This window comes from Lissotriton helveticus, chromosome 8 (assembly GCF_964261635.1).
Source record: "Lissotriton helveticus chromosome 8, aLisHel1.1, whole genome shotgun sequence".
Classification (NCBI taxonomy): domain Eukaryota; kingdom Metazoa; phylum Chordata; class Amphibia; order Caudata; family Salamandridae; genus Lissotriton; species Lissotriton helveticus.
This window is the reverse complement of record NC_136069.1, coordinates 436,947,773-436,965,831: the sequence shown is the minus strand read 5'-3', so window position 1 is coordinate 436,965,831 and position 18,059 is coordinate 436,947,773. Positions and strand designations below refer to the sequence as shown.

The 18,059-nt window shown below is 42.6% G+C and overlaps 1 protein-coding gene across 1 annotated transcript in view; it reads left to right on the top strand.

Annotated features, from left to right (window-relative positions):
• Positions 1–18,059, top strand: part of NUFIP1 (nuclear FMR1 interacting protein 1) — a 246,545-nt gene that overhangs the window by 60,799 nt on the left and 167,687 nt on the right.

Genomic DNA, 18,059 nt, shown 5'->3' with positions numbered 1-18,059 from the left:
CCAGAGCTGGAGGCTATATAATATACAGAGTGGCTCAATTCTTCAAAGGGATCAGGTAATCGGAAAACTCCTTCCCTGCCCTGGTTCTCAGAGGCTATAAAAACAAAACTGTAGGAGACTAGAAAGACACTGGAGAGCGCAATATACCGATCTGGAAAAAGAAAACTATAAATTAGATTTATTGAAATGTAAACCCTTGCTAATAAATGAAAAAGGGGCGTTCTATTCGAATCAAATAGAAAAAGCCAACATTTCTTCTAAAGAATTGTTTCAGGTAGTTAACAAGCTTGCACTTTGCCCAGTAAAAGCGAGCAGTCAAGATTTCTGTGACAATATCGCAAATACTTTTAGGGATAAAGCTAACAACATATATACACAAATCGAGGCCACCACTTGTAACGAGCCACTATCAGCTTAGGACAAATGTGTTTCCATGCTATAATACGGTTTTGAGAGCTCCGGTAGAAAAGCTCATTTTGGCAGCTTAATCAGGATCCCCATCGGACCCATGCCTTCCCTCAGTGCTGAGAACCATAGCTATTAAAGATTGAATCTGGAGTTGTCCCTACTTTATTTTTAAAACCATTTCTGTGTGCAACAGATAGGATACTGACCTAGCCCTCAGAAAGTGTTTGCTGGCATTGATTCCCTGGTCATGTGGTATACATGTTTACAGGCTGTTGACGTCCAACGTCCTAATTAAGAAACTCCTCTCCCAAACAATATCATTTAATTAGGTGCAAAAAAATCATGTGTCCCGTATGTAAGAAGGGAGGGTTTGGGCGTATGTTCTTAAAAAGTAATATATGTTGACGTATTTTCATACATAGTCCCTATTGAGGACACCAGGGGCCAACCTGGTGGATTGCTGCAGTTTTTGTGTAATTTTAGTAGCATATAAAATGCTGGTAGCTTAGGAAAATCACAATTGAAGAATCCAAATTTATTATCATCAATTAAACATACTTCTCTTCATTCTTTTAACTGATTTTTATATGATTCAATATTTTGGCATGCCTTATTCTGTTTGAAATCTCATAACTAGTTACATCATTAAGCTGTATCCTTCCTTCTGCCAGATTAATCTCAACTGACCACACCACCACGATCCCACCCTTATCTGATTTTATAATCACAAAGGATCTGTTGTTTAACTCTTGTAAAGCATTAATCTGTCTGCCACTCAAGTTACCTTATGTAAATTTCCTTTTAATATCAATATTTTTAAGTTCATATATCAAACTCCAATCCTTATATACAAACACTTCTCCAACAAAGTAGGCATGGACTCCTTCAAGGTGCGATAGTGTCTTTATTTTCGTAATCCATTTTATTGATGCATGCTAATGCATCGTCCATGACTCGTTTCGATTGCAACCATACGGCCTTGATCACATGAACGCATTTGATACTAACGTTATTTTAACCCCTTATACCACAGGTGCTACTTAATAATGAACATAGGCTTCATACTGAAGTCTGTTGACTACAGTAGTTATACAATATCACTACATACACATAATGCGTTTTATGAGTATACAAAAGAAACACTGATTGCACGATAATTAAATATATCATTATCAAATTCTATTTCAAAATGTATACAACCCATAAAATAAAAGCACCCAATATGGGAAACTTACTGTCACAATTACCTAATGTTAAAAACCTCAATAAAGTGCAGTGTGCCAGTAAAGAGCAAACATGTGCTAAAGTGCTGACAATGCAAAGCGTAGCAGTAACGTAATTCATACTTCAATGTATTTTCTGTATAGAGATACCCTCGTATCCCTGCCTTCCTTGACTGAAATGTAGATGCTGTACCAAAAGTGCCCCGTGCAGAATTTCAAAAGGTGTAGTCCCAATCTTCAGGATCTCTTTTTATATATGTTTGTACCTCATTGACTCTATTTTGGGTTTACTCCCCTCACATTATAGCATTAATGCATCTTTGTAATTGGATGCCTTCGGTACAACCGCCTTAGTGGACTCAAATCCTAATGCATAGGCAAAGTAACCCATACAAAATTCTTAACTATCAATATCCTGTATTCAAGGATCTCATATATGTATGTATGTACATAAGCATCAGTCATAGCTCCATTGTTGTTGTTCTGGGTAAAGTTCCATAATGATAATTCTGCTTACTATAATCCCATACTATAAGTGTTACTGTGACGTTGCGGTGCGCTAATGTCACAGATGGGCGGGAGGAGGGCGGGGAGATATGCAGAAAGCCTACCGTGTCTCCCCCGGGGGAAATAAAAAAGAAATCTTCGGTGCTTTGTACCAGAGGATTAAAGGGGACCCTCCCTGGTGTCGGCCATTGGATGTGCGCCGCACCAGGGAGGTAGTGCTTGCGTCGGCCATAGGCCAACACAAGCACCAAAAGGGTTAAGCTCTGCCAATTTCCCACCCATGTTTTCAGTTGGCTCCTTTGACTGTCTTTTTTAATGCTTCTTTTTCATTGGTTAGTTTCTCTTGTAGTCCATCCTTTTTTTACTGTTGTAAGCTCCTTTAAGGACTGCTCCTGTTACATGTGATCTTACTCAGGACTTTTAATAACAGTTTTAGAACACTCTTTTGTTAATCTAATCACTTCTTTGTCGTAGCTGCCATTGCAGGCACACCAGCTACGTAGTTCCCCAACCCCACATCCCCAATGGCAGCTGCACGTCTTTTATTTTCTTGTGCGTGTCTCACCCAACTCAACACCGATAGCTCTATGGCATCTAGTGTGAGCTATGTGTTTAGGCACAGCACCAAATAATTGAAAACTGCGGAGTCCTTCACTAAAGCAAGATGACACCAGCCTCCAGGGTGGGGTGCACATGCGGCATGGTATTGCAAAACTCCATAGCCCTCTGTCTCGTCCATTGTTGCTGATGGTAAAAGTTTGGAAGCACCCTTCATTGTCAGCCTGTTGTTAGCAGGAGATAGGCAAGGCGCCAGCAAAGTAAACACAACTGCCCATCTCCTGTCAAACCAGCCCCTGGCCCATAATTACGCTTGCGTGTTACACACCTGGCGCTTTGTTGCCGGTTGTTGTTCTGTTGCTAAAATAAAAGTCGGGCCCGGAAGGAAGCATATAAGAGGCGGCCAAAAGCAGGGGTTCTTCAGAACCTAAAGGTAGGGCAAGGCAACCATGCTCATTGTAGTTGGCCATTAAGGGCAATGCTTGTGGCTGTACGGCGTCTAGCATGAGCTCTTTATTAGGTCAGTACAGGAGAAAATGGCCCCAGTGGAAACCATGTTAATGAAAGAACACCTTAGTATCACCTGTTGAATCAATCCCAAAGAGTTTCCAGAAGATTAAACATATTTAATCATGTGAAGCACGGAGACTCATGTTCACAGAAATCACATGTGTTATATACAATTTTATGAGTAAAAAGTGCCCCAAACGGGAAGGGAAGTGTAAGTGCAGCAATGTGCAAGTGTGGGGGTAAGTGAGACAAGGAGCACAGGGAACAATATATACATCAAAATAGTGAAAAAAGCCAATCCGGCATATGACAAAAGGCCAATCTACTTACAACACCATGTTAATGGGACACAAATTGTCATGAAACATTGTACATACATTACGCAGCTGAGAACTGTACCACAAATCTTGATTATGTATTCATGTGTTCCTTTTGTTTCCTACTCTCTACTCATGTAAATCGCTCTGATACCCGCAAGGGTCATGTTCGCGCTATATAAAACCTTCAAAATAAATAAATAAATAAATAAATGAGAGACAAATCACTGTTCTCCACACTGGTAAACACAAAATAAAGTCGTTGAAAAACAATATTTTCTATGATCCAGTGGGTGCCCGTTTTTGTTTTTGCTTTTACATTTTACACAGGTTTACTTGTATCCCGATGAGGATGTGTTAATGGCATCTGTTACTTGCAACGTGTACAGAATTGTAATCCAGTGTTATGAATCGTGAGCCCCCAGCGAGTGATCGTACTTTGATTCCATTTTGCCAATGTCACAATTACTGCCCCGTACAACCGAGACTATGTTGCGATATAATTTTGAAATAATTGTGTACCTTAATACATGCCTTGGTGCAACAACTGTATGATGATGGGATAACCCGTTTTCTTCCCCACGCATGTTAACCACTATATAAGACTCAGAATTCCGCTATTATTTACTGTTTTGAAATGTAATGTATAATTTGAACTGCGATCTCCTGTATTCCTAGTAAGCATTCACATGTGTTGCCGACCGCGACATTGTTGGATCTTTCTTTGTACTCTAGCTACACACCATGGTGAGACAAATGTGGGATGTTGACATGGCCCTTTTACCCATGTGTCGAAGAAAAGGAATTTCGTGTCTATCATTTTAATTATATCCATGACTCTTCATGAAATTTGCCAACTTCGAATGCCACCTTGTAATGTTTACGGTGGCTTCCCACATACGGATTATGTCCTAGATGGGTTTCTTTTCCTTGTTGTTTGCCCCAGACCAGCTGACGGTTTTCTCCTGCACGGTCCCGGGTAGGCAGCAATCAGCTGCCGCACACCCGAACGTGGGGCATGCACATTTTTCCGCCCGACTGAGGCAGTATTTATCGGCTGGCAAGTTCAGTGTTCTGATCACACTCCTGTGAAATGGACGCTTTAAAGAACGGAAGGTATGTCTAGCGTCACCCGTCCTGAAAGTTTAGTTGTAGTTCACATTGTTGTGGTGGAGGCTTTATTAACAACCTGTCCTCTCATGTCCTATTTAAGATTGTTGGAGCTTTTGACCTTTGCGAGCCCACCATTAAGAAAATATTGAATTTACATAGGAACTACTGAAGAAGTGTAAACTTCTTGATTATGGGGACCATTGTAGATTAATAAGTATTCACTTTTTCAGTTGCCCCTTTTACTATTGTGGCTGATTCCTGCTTAATTTTACGTTCAGCCACAAAACCACTTCCCTTTCTGACTTTGGTGCCTGCGGGCCCATCCTTTCCCAACTCGCCACCCCATTCACCAGTGGCCGAAGGGTAATTGTCTATGCCCATGCTTAATGTATAAAATATTTTTTTTATCATGTTTCCTCACCGGTATGTAACCAAGGTCCCATTAATTATTCATAGGTGTCCCACCATTGGTCCAGATGAAGACCCTACTGTAAGAACTTCAATTATCATTGTCATAGGCCGGATTGGCTTTTTCACTATTTTGATGTATATATTGTTCACTGCCCTCCTTGTCTCACTTAACCCTACACTTGCACATTGCTGCACTTATCCTTCCCTTCCCATTGGGGCACCTTTTGCTTATAAAATTGTATATAACACACGTGATCTCTGTGAACATGAGTCTCCGTGCTTCACATGATCAAATATGTTTAGAATTAATTCAACAGGTGATACTATTTTGTTCTTTCATTAACATTGTTTCCACTGGGGCCATTTTCTCCTGTACCGTGCATTACCCAGGTCCTAGTGATTTGTCTGGGTCAACCTCCTTATCCTATAATGCTGTATTAAGTCAGAGCACCAAATGTTTCTAAACGGCTGCGTCCTTCACCACAGCAAAACAACGCAAACGTGCTGGGGAGGCTGCGCATGCTGCATAATACATAAGAATACCGCTCAAAATAGTTTAAACTATTTTTCTTAATATAGAAATAAAAATATTCCCATATGCGTGCTCAAATGGTTATCAGAACCAAGACGCTCCCAGGAGTCGCTCCCGACACTCTGCAGACTGCCAGCCTCTTACACACTCCCTACCCATCCTCCTCCCATTCCCCCTTTTCCTCTCCCACCAGCTTCTCAAACTAATTGGCACTAAAGCAAAAGGAGCTGGAAGCATCCCTCCCCTTCTAAATGTTTTAAGTAGTTAGCGCACACAATAGCAAACATACGGCATTACGTAAATCACCATGCACAGCTTTTATTTAATGAACACGTTCATTTTCTTTTATGTGACAGCCTTCCAAACTCCCATTCCTGCGCCCCATTTATCCATTCACAGCTCTCTGTTGCAGCCCTTTCCTCTTCCATTATTTATCAGGGTTTAAAGTATAGTGAAGCAGGAGTTCCACTTCTGGACCTTTTTCGTTATAGCTGCAGATGATTACCTGCCCTCCAAACTCGGCCTGCATCCGCTTGACAAATTGGGGTCAGGTCAATATAAAGTGGCTCTCCCAACTCTAAACTAAAAAACATAAATAAAAACAATTGACATTTACAACACCAATTGCTCAAGCTTTCATTAATGTGAGACCTATTGCATTGCAAATGCATGTTTTGTATATCAGATTACTATTGAAGTAATGGCCTAAAATGATTTGTCGTTATTTTTTCATTCAACAAATCATAAATAAAATGAACAGTTTGTCAAATTTCAGGACTCAAAATATGTAGAGCAGTTCCCTAAAACACTAGCCGGATTATATGCAGCACATACTATTGCAAGAATGAGGCAGCTGTTGGGGGATGCTTGAAGTGATTTTTTTTCTTTTTTAACAAACCATACATTTTTATTTTATTTATTCTTTTTATTGAGAATCCTCAGTCATACAGTAATCAGGCAGTAGTTATTTGCTATACAGAGCTTGTACAGTATTCAATATAATACTTTTAATAAGAGCACACTGTGTACTAAGTGTCAGATCTCCACCTTATCACAATCCCCGACTACTCTTTCCCTCCTACCACCTGTGAGTTCTCTTGTGGGGGAGATACCGATATCACCTCTATAAGTGTTCCCCTTCCCTCATTTTATGGGGCAGCCTCCGTTCTTGAATATATATTTTTCTACAATCATTAATGTATCCATGTCTTTTGCCCATCCCTGCAATGTTGGTATCTCACCTGTCCCCATCTTAAGGCTATGTTTTGTTTGACGAGTGTCAGTCCTAGTGTGACCCATTGTTGCTCTATAGCGGTAAGGTCTGTTGCGTCCCATAGGTTGAGTAAGCACAGTTTAGGTGTTAGGTGGATCTCCTTACTTTCATTTTGCATCTGTAGTGTAGCACTTTCACAGAGTGTTTTGATAGCTGGGCATTCCCAGAGGCTATGGTAAAATGTGCCCTCCCCAGTACGTGGTCTAAGACACCTTGCTTCTTCCCTCCTTCCAATTTTGGTCAATGTTCCCCCTAAAAGATAGTTCTTGTGTAGTATTTTGCACTGGATCAGTCAGTATCTCAGCGGAATGTCTGCTTCTCAGGGGGACATCAGTGCGTTCTGCCATTCATCATCTTCTAGTATTCCTACATGCCTCTGCCAACGCTCCCGGAGTTGTACGAGTGGGTCCGGTAGGTTATTACATAGTTTTTAATATGTCATTGAGATTACTTTTCGAGTCATGGACTCTTAACAACAGTCTTCCAGTGGGGAGGCTTCTGGCATTTCCTTGTCTCTTGGGATGGCGGTTGCGAATGCGTGTTGTATTTGTTAGTATCTGAACACTTCCTGATTAGCCAATTTATAGACTGATTGTAACTCGGGTAACCGGATTAGCTTTCCTTTTTTCCAGAGGTCTCTGACTGTTGAGATGCCTATGATGTCTCACTTATCAAATCCTGGTTGGGTGCCTAGTTTAGCCAGTTATTCAGCAGCCCATAGGGGCATTGCTTACATCACCTTTCTGTGCCAGTCTAGTTTTTTTGTTTGTTTGATGCCATATTACTATTGTTTTGGCTGTGGGGCCCGTGTGTTTTTGGGGTTCCTGTATAGGCCTCATTTGTATCCCACCGGGCCCATGAGTAGCCTATCCACCTGATACGCTGGTTCGTCTTGTGGATGAAAGACCCAATGATAAACGACCACTAGTTGAGACGCCCAGTAATATAGTCTGTTGAGCAATGCTATCCACCGTCATACCAGCTTCTTGTCAACGTGTGCGTCGCTATGCGCGTGATTTTGCCATTCCTTAACAATGTTCTTTCTCCACTTTCAATGTTGATGAAATATATTTCGGGAACTTTAAACAGGTCGTTTTGTAAAACATATAAGAATCATGGTAGTGCCAGCATTTTGAACAATGGAGCGCGTCTCAGGACAATGGTAAAGATCTCCAATGTCGCACATCTTTTTGAAGACTGGTTAGGGGGCCCATGAGATTGTTGGTGAAGAAGAGTGCTGGATCAGGGTTCCTATGAAGTTGGACCAATTGATGGCAAAACCTGAATATTTACCAAAGTTAGTGAGTATTTGGAGGATTCTGTTGATCGACTTAGATGGCGACGCTAGATAAATTAAAATATCCTCTGCGTATAGGGATATTCGGTCTTCATGGTATTCTGAACATTTAAACCCTCGAATTAGCTGGTCCTTTCCCACCCAGATTGCAAGGGATTCCAGCATCAGGGAGAAGATTATCGGCAACGGGGCAACCCTGCTGTGTTCCTCTTCCCAGTGGGAACGCATGTGATGTGTGGTTATTCACTGTTTCTTGTCCCCTTAGGTCTGTGTACTGTAGCTTGACCCATTTCAGGAATTTGGGGCCAAAACCCATTCGTTCCAGAATGGCAAAGAGGTATGGCCACTCTATTGTATCGAATGCCATCTGTGTGTTGAGCCGTGCTTCGCCTGGCATACATCCTGATTAGTCTGCATGTACTATTTTTATGATGATGGGGATTAGGTGTGTTGCTAGTAATTTTGCCAGGATTTTAGGCTCTGCATTTATTAAGGAAATGGGCCGATAGGAGCCACAACTCTCTGCTGGTTTGCCTTGCCTTCTGTATAACGACAGAGGAGGCCAGTCTTTGGTCGCGTGGCAAGGCTCCATTGTGGTTGCTTTTTAGGAACATGTCACGGAGATAGGGTGTGACCCGTGACGCGGTTAGTTTGAAAAATTAAATTGGGAGGCCGTTTGGCCCCATTGCCTTTCTGAATTGTATGCTGCATATTGCTGAGTGTATTTCATCCTCCGTGGGTTCTCCCTCAAGGGAGTCCAGATCGTCAGAGGATAGAGTCAATAGGGGGATGGCAACCAATAGTTCTTGGGAGTCAACAGCTGTTGTTTTTCTAGCTGGTGTGTACAGTTGTTCAAAGTGGTCTGCAAAGGCCTCTGTTATCTCTTGTGGGTCAATTTTATTGTGTCTTTGTCTACCTCAACAACGGAACCCAGTCCTGGGCATGTTCGCTGTTTTCTAACCAGGCCAGAAGTTTGCCCGCTCTATCCCCCACTTCATATATTTTGTGTTGCGCTGCTTTGTGTTTAGCCTTGGCTGCATCCATCACTAGTGATTTATATTCAAGTCTCTTAATGTCTAGGATATGTCTGTTCGACTCGTTTGCGGTGTTGATGATAAATGCCTCCCATTTTGTTATTTCCCCTTCCAGCTCATCTGTTCTCTCTCTTTGTTATTTGTTGTGCCTCACAGTGAGTGAGAGTGCTTGGCCCTTCATCACTGTTTTACAGGCTTCCCATATTGTTTCTGCTGATTCGACAGAGACCGCATTTTCTTTGAAGCAGTTGTCTGTGTGGTGCACTATTTCTTTCCTAATATTTGGGCTTTTGAGGAGCCATGGGTTTAGTGTTATGTTTGTCTGTCTGCGGTGTGAGTCAAAGGTGAATTTAGCCCAAACCGGGGAGTGATCTGAGATTCCTTGCACCAGAAATCGAGCCCCTCTGAAGTTGCGAACTTCAGTTGCTAGTGTCAATATATAGTCTATACGGGACAAGCTGTCATGGGCCCCAGAGTACAATGTATATTGTAGCGTTTGGGGATTGAGGTGGCGCCAGACATCCACCAAGCCAAGTGCGTTGAGAAAGTCAGACAAGAATGTATTATCTTGGGTGTGCGTTCGAGCGGGCTTTCGATCCATTTGGTCATGTAGTGTCATGTTCGGATCTCCTTGCAGCACTCGGGCTCTGAGTGGTAGTTCCAGGATGAGCTTACTAAGATCAGTGAGGGCTGTTTTGTGGAGCAATGGGGGGGATGTAGGCCAATATTAAGTTTACAGGTTTTCCTTTCCTTGTTGCCTCTACTACAGCAAACCTACCCTGCGAGTCGGCCCATGACTTATGTGTTACGAGTGGGAGGTTTTTGCAAAAAAAACATAATTTTTTTTTATTGTTTACATTCCATAGCATGAAAAAGAATGATGCCATCAATTCTATTGATTGGGAGGGTTTTAACCCCATGAGCATTTGCAACCTGATAACGTGTGGAAATGTACATCCATCCAGTGATAAAACCCAAATAAAGGGCTCTCCTAGAGAAGCAGCCCACATAAGTAACCTCATATTAGGATCCTTTAACAAATCAAACCTCTCAGCACATTAAACCCACACTGATGCCAGTGTGGGATTTAATAAAAAATGCTCTTGAAGGGCATCTTAGAGATGACCCCTGAAAAACCACCTAACACTAGTGTCCAGGCTGAGTGATTACTAACCAGCTGCCACTACCTGACATGTTTCTGAACCCCTGGGGCGAGAGCCTGCTGCTCTCGGTGGTCTGAAACAATGCACATCCTGGGACGAGGTGTCAAGCCTTCTCCCCCAGGATGGGCAGGGTCCACGAAGGAGAAGCTTCAAAGACTTGCCGCCTTAGTGAGCTGCCCCAGGACTTTGCTGCTTCCAGCAACTGGCCCCCACCGGTTCTGACTTCCACTTTGGTTGGGAGAATCAGTGGGAAAACCAAGTGAAGAAGAGAGGTGTGCCCACCTTTGCGAATACAACCCCTCAGGTGGGGGAGGCGAGGTGAAGCACAACTCTCAGTCTGCGCCATCTTGCAGATGGCGGGACCCAGCCAACAAGAGTGAGGCATATGGCCCCCTCCCACTGGACGGTGGCATAATAGGGCGTGTAATCGATGCCTTGCAGCAGAACTCTGGTGCAAAACCAATCGCACAGCTTCTACCGAGCACGTCACAACCTTGTTTTGATTAAAGTTTGTTTTTATTCAGTCGTTTGTTTCCCACATGTAATCACACTTATCTTACTTATACACGATGAAACAGTCCAAATATCCTTTAGCTTCACATAAAATAGTTGTGCCAATCCAGGCCTCGTACTACTTCACGTTACGGACATATAATTCATGACAACAACTCTAATCATATTCCCAATGCATTTCGGACCTTTTTTAGCCCTTTGTCAGGTGTAGCTGTTAAGATTAAAAAGATAAAGAAAAGCCCATGTTAGTCCTCCATACTACAACGCGATCATGAATTTTCCCCACAAATCATTTTAACATTGTGAATTGTAAGTTTTCCTGATCTCACCCAATAAATGATAAACTAACCCCTGACCCTCAGTGTTTATTCTATAAACGTGCAGTTTACAGAACGCGATAACCTCCCCTTCTCCTTCCTCGATATGAAACCTGCCCATATATTTGCATTACTGAGTAAACACTAAACACCCCATCTGTCTTAAACACATGCACCTCACGCCCTTTGTCTGTAAAATAAATGGTTTCCCCAAATCCTTTCACCAAACACCCCTCCTTTCCATTCATCCAACAATTACATCTCCCAGAATTCTCAAAGAACTCCAACCTACCTACTCCAAACACTACCGGCACACCGTCAGTGCTGCGACATTCATCACGCTCTTAAACAACTCTGAGGCCACTAGCTGCGCTATTTAAACATTCCGTTTTGCGCCACTATCTTCAATTAAGTTAATCACCTCAACTGGATTGCATCTAATTGAATATCATGCACCCGTGCCCCTATCCGGTGTCCTAACTTCCCTTACTATTTCCTCTCCAAAACTACACCTCCCATAATTCTCTGTACATGTGCAACACCCTGTAAACTGTGAAAAGATATATAAACATTCAGAAACAAATTGACATAAGAGAACAATTGATATTCTAAACTCTGGTGATCATTGAATGTGAAAAATATACATAACTGAAATTGAACAAAACGGACTTGCAGAATTAATGGTAAATACATATTCATTGTGGTTACAACAAAAAAAAACAGTCGCTGTTCATGTAGTTAATACGTTGTGATCAGATGAACCAACTTAATATGGGCGGATTCATTAGTCTCTTGTAATCATCCATAAATAATGACGGTTTCCATCGTGAAGATGTTACTTTTCATTATTGTTGAACCTGATTTCACTGCGGGTGCACACTGCTTGTGAGGCAAGCAAATCATTGAAAATGTACAGGAAGGAGCAATGGCACACCTGTTGCTCAATTTTTCTCCAGTTTAGGGGAGAGAATCCTTTTATGCGTGCAGACTGGTTACATGCCTCGCCTCACTGCATGTTAATGAAATGAAATCGATGCCTTGTAGCAGAACTCTGGTGCAAAATCATTCGCACAGCTTCTACAGAGCACGTCACAACCTTTTTTTGATTAAAGTTTGTTTTTATTCAGTCGTTTTTTTCCCACATGTAATCACACTTGTCTTACTTATACACGATGAAACAGTCCAAATATCCTTTAGCTTCACATAAAATAGTTGTGCCAATCCAGGCCTCGTACTACTTCACGTTAAGGACATATAATTCATGACAACAGCTATAATCATATTCCCAATGCATTTCGGGCCTTTTTTAGCCCTTCGTCAGGGGAAGCTGTTAAGATTAAAAAGATAAAGAAAAGCCCATGTTAGTCCTCCATACTACAATGCTATCATGAATTTTCCCCACAAATCATTTTAACATTGTGAATTGTAAGTTTTCCTGATCTCACCCAATACATGATAAACAAATCCCTGACCCTCAGTGTTTATTCTATAAACGTGCAGAGTTTACCAAACGCGATAACTTCCCCTGCTCCTTCCTTGATGTGAAACCTGCCCATATATTCGCGTTGCTGAGCCAGCTTCCTACAAATATGTATTGAGAGTGGCATGTGCATCCATACGTGACTCTGAGGATAGCAAGGGCGAGCAGTAAAAGGCTTCACTGATCCATTGGAACATAACCTTCTGAGTTAAGCTTACTTTCAGCTGTTAATTGCTGATAAGATTCTCCTACTACTTTGTCCAGAGGGTGCACGGATGTGAAGAATAATTACTTGGAAACACATTTCTCATTGTCTGTGTTTACCCTTGAGCCCTTGAAGATTGAAGAGTCTGTTATCTAAATTACTACTCTGGTAGTCTTACTGAGTTCAGTGCACTTTGTTGCCGGTTTCAAAATCTCACCACGAGATGAAACTTATCTTTGAATTTGTGCTGTTTTCCTTTAACCTACCATTACTCCTACCAATTGCCGATGCAACCAGCTTGGGATCAAAGCTACTTGATGTCCGGAAGACACCTTGGTGGAATTTATTACTGATATATTCTAAATACTGTTTTGTTTAAATACTATGCTAATACTGGCATACCATCTCCCTTTATTCACACAACTCTCCTTGCACCCAGGCAGAGTCATTGGGGAGGGCTGAACAATAAAACAAGTCCTGCAAACGGTGTCAGACTGGCCTATAGGGCAATTCGGCAGTGCCAGCTGGGCTGGTCTGACAGTTCAGTTTGTGGACTGTTTTTTTTTATGTCTCGCTTGCGGTGTCACTTCGAGACATACTGTATCCAGGGTATGGGCATAAAGCTCTGCCCACTTTCCACCCATCTTTTTAATTGACTCCTGTCCCTGTCCTTTGTAAATGGTGGCTTTTCATTGGTCAATAGGCTTAGTAGTCGCTCCTTAGTACCTCCTTGTCTCTTTGTGTAACCTCCCATGTGGACATCCCCTGTTACGTGCATTACGACTCCCTAGGTTTTAATTGCAGGCTAAAGGCTTCAGGTGAGACACACACTTGGTCACAAGCTAGACTGCCAGTGGTTACTTCGCTTACTAGAACATCTCGCATTTATATGAGACGTCTATAAATTTCCCTTCATTAGCTCCACACAGAGTGAAACCTAATCCGAAATTAATGTAAACATTCTTTTGTCACATTTCAAAGCTACTAATTTTATATATGGATATAGCTGTAGCTATTTTAATGTACTTGTACTGTCTTGCATGCAATGCATTATGGGTAAGGTGGATTTACCATAACTTCTGCAGGATGCAGTACCATATGTGACTAAAAGAGATCTGCAGTACTGATGCCTTGCTCTCTAGGGATTTCTAGGAGCAGCTTGCGGTATGGCAACTAGACATGCAGTGCTGGTGCCTTGCTCACTAGGGACCTCTAGGAGCAGCTTGCGGTACTGCTCCGAGACATACAATGCTGGTGCCTTTCTCACTATGGAACCTCCAGGAGCAGCTTGCAGTACTGCACTGAGACATACATTGCTGGTGACTGGCTCAATACGCAAGAATTTGCAATGCACTATGTCTCGCATTACTGTAGGTATGAGCTATCGGCGTTGCATTATTATTTGCAATGCCAGTACCTTATACTATCAGTAATGCAAGACCTATTGCATTAAAAATGCTTGTTTTGAAGCTGTGGGCTGGTTTTATGGCTGGTTTCCCTGATATCACCACTTGTTTGCTATGAACTACCTTTTTTTGGTGCACAGGCCTATTTTCTGTCCCAGTCTGACCCTGCCTTCAAAGCCTAACCTGTAGGAATAGTAGGAGCACTACCAAAGCGAATTCAGTCTCACCCCTTTCCCCGTCCCTATTAGACTTGAATGTGGGCACAGGAGATAAGGAATTAAAAAACATGATGAAATCCTTTGTAAGTAAATGAAAATATAAGGCGTATTTGATGTTATAGGAAGTAACAAAGAACATCAGTGAGGCAAACGGGTAGTATAAAGCAAATCTAGGAAACTTTGGAAGATAACACTACAAAAAAAGAGACACTGCAGGGAGGGGGACCCCCTAGTGGGACAACAGTGAGAGAGGGAATTGGTCCTGAGAGAGCTGTGCAGAGAAGAAAAGAGTCTGCCCGGGTGTATAACTGTCAGAGTAGACTGCAGTGATGGGGGAGCTGAAGATAAGAGAGGCTTACCTGTGAGAGATCGCTGCACTAAGAAAATGAGACGACAAGGAAAGAAACGGTGCCAGGGAAGTAGCAGTGACAGGGCGGGAACACAGCTGTGCAAAGAAGAAAATACTGCTCAGACGGGGTGACCAGGAAGACAGCAGTTGTCAGAAAAAGAACAGGCTCTGAGACTGTATTTATTGTGTTATTATGCTGTGGGTCTTACCAGCTCAGAAATTTAAGAGCTGCCAAACTTACAACAATTAATTTGCAGTGCGCTGCACAACACTGAGTAAGTATGTGTAGCAGCTGCCTATTTCTGGTTTTATTTGTTTGGTTGCTTTGTAAAGTGCCATGATAACTTTGAAGGGCCTTTTGAGAATAGGCCAAAGGTGTTCTTTTTTGGGATTCTGATAGATTCCTAGCTGCCCCAGCACATTTGTTAGACCTATGCCTCACCAGTGGCAGGCTACTGCATCCTATGCTGAAGATTGTTTGAGGTTTACACATGTGATCACATCAGATTGAAAACTCCAAGAGAGAAAGAGATAGCATGAAATTGTAATGGCTACGTGATTACAGTTCTAGCGCTGCTCAGAAGATTGCTTGAATGTAGTCCGAGAGAGAAGGCTAGACACTAAGCCTTAGAACCTCTCTGTGGTGTAGCTCCCCACTACCATTTGAACGGAAACATACAAAGGTAAAACTGATGCCAATTAACTGGGCTACTCACTCATGTAATTAACATTGTTGTTCCTCGTCTTTTAATCATCGGGGTACAAAGCGTCCTGTGCATTCCTAGCTGCACTAATGATAGCTCTGTTCTTGCTACTTTGCATCCTTTCACTTCCCTGTATGAGATCCATGTCTTCTTATTTTCCTGCTTGCCCGTCTTTTAATAATTAGTTTTTTCCTGCTTGCCGGCCTCCCTACTCACAAACCTCACCAGCCGCCACTGATCAACATTTTCGACAAAGTTGGTCCTTTCAGTTTGCCTCAAGAATGTAAGCAGGGAATGTACTTGATTTTACAGCTTTTAACTGTGCACAACGTTATAATATAGGTACATCCACAACGAGGGGGTTGCGCGGCATAATTCTGGTATCAAATGAAGCATACTGCTGTCTGCACAAGTATGACAAGTTAAGGGTTTTCTTTTTTTGACGAAAGCAGAGTCCAACTGTTTAAATTACAAAGATGAAAAAGTTCAAAGCAGTAAATGGGATAACAATTTAATTGCGTGTAAGGTGCAGAAGTCCAACAATATCCCCTGTTCCTATTGTGCAGGTTATAAACCAAAAGGTCGAGACTATTTTAGTGTATCCTATTCTGTTAGTAGCTATAAAAAGATTCTGTGGGAAAAAAAAAGGAGCCTGAAAGTCTGCTAGTGTATGAAACATCAACATGTTTCAGTGCTGGGATAGGAAACCAGGACAAGCTAAATGAGTGAGAATCAGGCTTGTTGTGAGATGCAGAGCTTTAAGTTGAGAAACAAGGGAGGGTAGGAGCATTTCCTCGCTCACACTGGGCTGCGGGGCTCGCTTCCTAGCACTAGCGGGCCGGCTCTTGCGTGGGGGAGGGGGTTGGGGAGTTTCACTGGTGGAAAGAGTTACCGGATCGTCTACTATAGCAGGCATGTTATCTGTGGCACCCATGCCTCTTCCCCCCCCCCCCAATCCATGTGAGAATCGCAGAGCCCAGTCCTGCAGATAAAGACAAATGTGGAAAATGTAAAAACTTGTGTTGCACAGAGAGGCGCGTTGGAATGCTGAGGGCACGAAGTGAACAGAATACTGCTCTGGCTGAAAAGCAAATCTGTTTACTGCCTCTTTTCAATTTTAGCAATTGGGAAACTCCGGTGGAAACGGGTCTCCAAACTCAACATCACAGAGTACGAATAAAACAAGCATTTACAATGCAATAGGTTTCGCAGCATTAAAGTTTGAGTTATTGGCATTGTGTATGACAATGCGTTGCATACATTGCTTAGCAAACTTTGAATTGGTGAGCAGTGAGAGTGTGTGCAAGAGTATGCTGTTGCTTACAGCTGTTATTATTCACACAGCTCTGATGATTCAACTCACGCACGGGGCTGACGCAGTTATTATTCACACAGCTCTGATGATGCACCTTAGAAACGGGCTCACAGCTGTTATTATTCAAACAGCTGTGATGATGCACCTGAGCACGGGGCTGACGCAGTTATTATTCACACTCTGATGATGCACCTCAGCACTGGCTGACGCAGTTATTATTCACACAGCTCTGATGATGCACCTCAGGCACGGGCTCACAGCTGTTAGGCCGACGAGTGCATGCGAGGTGGGCGAGTAGTACCGCGGGTCGCGCACTATAGGAGGCACGGTTAGAGGGTAAAGAGGCTGGAAAAGACAGTGGCGTGGAATGAAAGTGGTAGGGCTCGGTAGGTGCGACGAGAGACTGTGGCTTGAGGGAGATGCGTTATTGAAGTATGCGCACTGTGCAAAAGGAGGCTGGTATAATGTGTGAGAGATGGGCTTTCAGTGCCAGTTATATTCGGGGGGTGGTGAATGGCTTGCGATGCATTTGCGGAGGGTGAAGCTCGAAGTGTGGGTGGAATAGCAAAGGAGGCGGGCTATGCTGTGGCTTGGGGGCAGGCATTATTAGGAATATGTGAAGCGCTGTGGTTAGAGGAGGGGCGGTTTGGTTTGTTGATCTGTGAGCGCTAAGGAGATGGGTGTCTTGTGTAAGGAGGTGAACAACACACAGCATGTCATCTGACAACTTTGCAATGATTCGAGGGACCTGCAGACAAGCTGTGGACCAGGATTTCGTCATCACCATAGCAGCACCCCACAGACCAGCCTGTTGAAGGTGGGCAATTGTTTGGACTGTGGTTTTCTTAACCTTTGATAGTCATTCTCCACAAACGGATTTCATCATGTAGAGTAGGCACATTTCTTGTCTCCGTTATCTTAACCATCCTATGATATTTACCTTTGAATATCTGTTATATCTGTAGTTTCCCATTTCATTTTTTAGATGTAATTCCCCCTGACGAATGGCACGCCCGAAATACATTGGGGTTCTTTCCAATTGTCCCTTTGGCTTGAATTGATTTGATTTACCTATGCTATTGATGCCACGTTTCCTTTGAAAATAATTGGAAGTCTACTATTATGTTGTGGAATTAAAGCCTAATTGCTCTGGATTAACTGTCTCCTCATTCATCTTAAATTGGATTAACCTCTATATAGAGGTTT